We start from the raw sequence: 4,558 nt of genomic DNA on the forward strand, positions 1-4,558 counted from the left end.
AGGAAGCATTTAGGAACTAGAGGAAAGTTGTATGTTTCATCGTTGCTACATTCCACCCTGACTGGCTCGTCTCCTCCCCAAAACCCTTCTGTAAGGGGATGTCCAGTGGCCTACAAATGGGCTTTGGGTCTCTACTCTGCACTCCCCACCTCATTCACTATGGTAAGATTTTTTGTTCTGATGATGCCTGATACCTGATCCCTTTGACACCACCTGATCGCACCGGCTTGTGTGCTGCTTCCATGTGGGCTTTGTTGCTTCAGAGATAGATGACCACTTGTTTATTTTCAAACCGTTAAGACCCCAGATGCTATATCTATTGATAGCCGGGCACCATCAGCTTTCTTCGCCACATTTGCTTATGTACCCATTTGTCTTCAGTGATCGTATCATGGAAGTGAGCACACAATGATGTGATTTTTTGTTCTTTGGTGCCTGATAACTGATCCCTTTGGCACCTCGTGCTCACACAGGCTGGTGTGTTTCTTCCACACATTTTTATTTTTTAATTTAATTTAATTTTTTAATCATTTTATTAGGGGCATGGTGTAGCTTCTCTGTTCTGTCTCATGGTCTCAGTGCTGTGGCCTCTGGTGCCTCTGATTTCTCAGCTACTTCAGGCAGAAATATTGCTTTTACTGGACTGGTAGCTGCCTTGTAATGGTAAACTGACCAATCCTTTCTATTAGTCTATCACTCACCTTTTTTGAATGTTACATTCATGGAAAGAATTTCATGAGTTACATAGAATTCCTGAGTTACAAAGTCATTGATAGGAAAGTCTTAGCAAGCAAATTTACTTCACTGCAAATATAGTTTATCATCCTAAATAGAATGCTTAGAGGATGAAAATCAATGCTGTTGATTATTCTTTGATAGTGGGAACAACCCTGAATAGGCCTGATAAAGAAGGACATATTGTCAGTGGAGCTCTCAGAATCACACTCGCCATGGCTCTGCAGAAGAAAAGACCTGGGAACTTGCTCTCATAAAGCTAACAACTTATGAAACTTTATGGGGCAGTTCTAATCTTTCATATAAAGATGTTACAACAATGCACCTGCCATTCATAATTTTTTAGTCTAGTGCTCAAACTACCCTTTCTGTGATTTCTCACCAGTCAAAAGAGATAGCAACCTCATAAGGCAGTTGTTCAGAATAAGCAGTTCATGGAAATCCCTTTGAACAGATCATGTTAGAAAACATGAACTGTTATCTCTATACCATTACTTTTTTCAAATAATTAATTTTTATTAGCAATATAATTGATAGTATAGGAAAGTCTGAAACTGTGTTTATGGCTCATACAGAAAAGGCTTCCTATTAAATTTTATTTTTAACTATTTTATTGGGGGCTCATACAACTCTTATCACAATCCTTACATCAATTGAATCAGGCATATTTGTACATATGTTGCCCTCATTCTCTTCTAGACATTTACTTACTATTGAGCCCTTGGTACCAGCTCTTTTTTTTTGTCCCCGCTCCCCCTTCACCACCCTCATAGCCCCCAGATAGATTGTACATTGTTATTATTTTCATCTCTCACACTGACTGCTGTCTTCCTTCCCCCATGTTCTCTGTTGTTCGTCCCCCTGTAGAGGGGTGTATGGTTATGTGTTCATCATTGCAATCAGTTCTCCCCTTCTCCCTTCTCTATTCATCTCCCACCATTTCCACTCCTGGATTCTGTGTGTTGTGAGTTACCATCCCTTTCTATACCTGTGTGCATGTTCCGGTTTAGTCTGAACTGGGAAACAGACCTGGGGTCATGGGAGTAGGGGGTGAGGAAGCCTCAAGGAACCAGAGGAATATAGTATGTTTCATCAATGCTTTACTGCACCCTGGTGACTCGTCCCTTCCCTGTGGGGAGATGGTCCCACTGTCTACACATGGGGTTTGGATCTCTGCTCCAGTCCCCCTCATTCTCAACAATATGTTTTTGTTTGTTATGTGTCTGCTGATGCCTATTACCCTGTCCCTATGACTCCTCATGATCGCACTGGCAGTGTGCTTCTTCCATGTGCACTTGTTTCACTGCTGAATGGCGGCTTGGGTAACTTCAAGCCTTTAAGACCCTAGATGCTATATCTTTTAAAAGCTGGGTACCATACACCCTCTTCTCATTTGCGTATGCACCTGTTTTGTCTTCAGTGATTGCATCAGGAGGGTGAACATCTCAGACTTCTGATTGGTTAGAACAAAGTGTTTTTGTATTGAGGAAGGGTATGAGCAAAGGCCCAAGTCCATCCCCTACCTCAGTGTATTGCCTATACCATTACTTTTTGAGATACCATTGCTTAATGGGTATCTTTGAGCCCTGGTGGTATAACAGCTTATGTACTGGGCTGCTAACCACAAGGTAAGCAGTTATCCTCCAACTCCTGCTCCTCCTGGAAAGATTTAAACCTTGGAAACCCTAGTGAACAGAACTACTCTGTCCTACAAGTTCAGTGTGAGTCAATTGCAGTTGACAATGGGTATCAAACTTAATAGTGTTTTAAAAGCATGACATATATATTAAATGCCATATTTAAAAAATCAAATTTCAAAGATAGGGTCAGGTTCAAAGAAAAGTAAATTCTTTGCAAGCAAAACTAATAAATCATCCAATTTTCCAAAGTGGTACAAAGATTCAAACAGTCAACAAATACCAATAGAAAGATAATCAAAATAATCATGTTTATATAATACTTTACCTTTTAAATATCATCAAGCTATTATTTATTTGTAATAGCTTCTGGAAGGTCATTTATATTTAGATAAATATCAGTAAATTCACTGTTTGGCTAGAAATCACAACAAGTGAGTTAGAGATACCTGTCTTCTACAGGCTGTAGATCAAGTGATGTGATCTGTTATCTATTGTCTGCTTAACTTGGCCTGTACATGAAAGCTTGATTCAAACGTTTTCTTTCTTTGTTCCTTTCCTGGATTTCCTCCAAATGCAAGAATCCTTTTAGTTTTTCTTTGGTTCCTTTTTAAATTTACATAGTGTTTTTTAGTTGAACATTTGATCAAGGAAGGCTGAAGATAGCACAGTGAATTTAAACTATGGTGTTAGCAAAAAATATTGAAAATACCACGGATTGCCAAAAGAACAAACAAATTTTTCTTGGAAGAAGTACAGCCATAATGCTCCTTGGAAGCATCTCACATATTTTGAATATATTATAAACATATTATAAGTAGTAACTGGTCCAAAGAAGAACATCTATTTTGGTAAAGTTGAAGGGCAGTGAAAAAGAATGAGCTCCTCTATGAGATGGATTCACGCAGTGGCTGCAACAATGAGCTCAAACATAACAATTGTGAGGATGGAGCAGGAAAGGGAAAGGTTTCATTCTGTTATGTATAAGGGTGCTATGAGTTGGAGCCAATATGACTGCAGCTAGCAACAGTAACTCCTCAGGTGACCTCATCACCTTTATCAAAGTCCATTGTTATTGTCATTGACATCTCGCTGTCTGGTCTGAGCTCTTGCCTAAGCTTTGATCTCATATTTATAATAGGCCTTTTTCATCTGGATGTCCACCAAAATTTAAATATTTTGCATGTACCTTACCCCACAAAATCAGCTGTTATAGTCTCTTGATTTTCCTTTCATGGCATGTCTGTATTTTATCCTTTATTTTCTGTTCTCCAACCTCTACTTTATATCTGGTCCATATTTGAATTATGCAACTGCATTAGTCCCTTAAATGTTTTATTATTTGAGTGTGTATATACATATATATATGTGTGTACACATATGTCCACTTACATACCTTTATATGTGGATATGTGTAAATACGTACATAATCCATACATATATATGTCTATACATATGAACTATATATATAGCTATATATGATAAAGCTGAATACATATATATGCATGCACACACACACACACACACACATATATATATATATATGGCTTTATATTTCCATTATGCTAGGAAGCTTGAATTATTCTAGAGAATCCATGCTTACTTAGAGAAGTACACTTAAGTGATGCTATTTCAGGCCAGCATGGGAGGTAGGAGAAGAACCCCATCTTGAATCTAAGCTTTACGTTTATTATTGTTGTTATTAACTGCCATCAAGTCAGTTCTGCCTCTTAGTGACCCTATCTACAACATAATTAAGCACTGTCCAGTCATGAGCCATCCTCAAAATTTATTTTGGACACATTATTGCAAGCACTGTGTCAGTCCATCTCCTTAGAGTCTTTTCTCTTTTTTCCTGTCCCTCTCTTTAACAAGATTGATGTCCTTCTCCAGGGACTGGTCTCTCCTGATAATCTGTCCAGAAACAAAATCTTTCCATCCTTGCCTCGAAAGAGCAGTCTGGCTATAATTCCTCCAGGACAGACCTGTGTGTTCTTCTGGCAGTCCATGAGGCTTTCAATATGGTTCGCCAGCACCATGATTCAAATGCATCCATTCTTCTTTGGTCTTTCTTATTCAATGTCCAAAATTTACAGGCATATGAAACTATTGAAAATTCTTTGGTTTGGCTTGGGTGCAACTTGGACCGTGAAGTAGCATCCTTACTTTTTAACACTTTTTTTTTT

General features: G+C 38.4%; 1 protein-coding gene across 1 annotated transcript in view; it reads left to right on the forward strand.

Annotated features, from left to right (window-relative positions):
- Positions 1-4,558, forward strand: part of IQCM (IQ motif containing M) — a 417,529-nt gene that overhangs the window by 215,295 nt on the left and 197,676 nt on the right. The gene's annotated exons all lie outside the window — the stretch shown is intronic.

This window comes from Echinops telfairi, unplaced genomic scaffold (assembly GCF_000313985.2).
Source record: "Echinops telfairi isolate 266 unplaced genomic scaffold, ASM31398v2 ScPeMD7_5868;HRSCAF=6743_1, whole genome shotgun sequence".
NCBI classification, from domain to species: domain Eukaryota; kingdom Metazoa; phylum Chordata; class Mammalia; order Afrosoricida; family Tenrecidae; genus Echinops; species Echinops telfairi.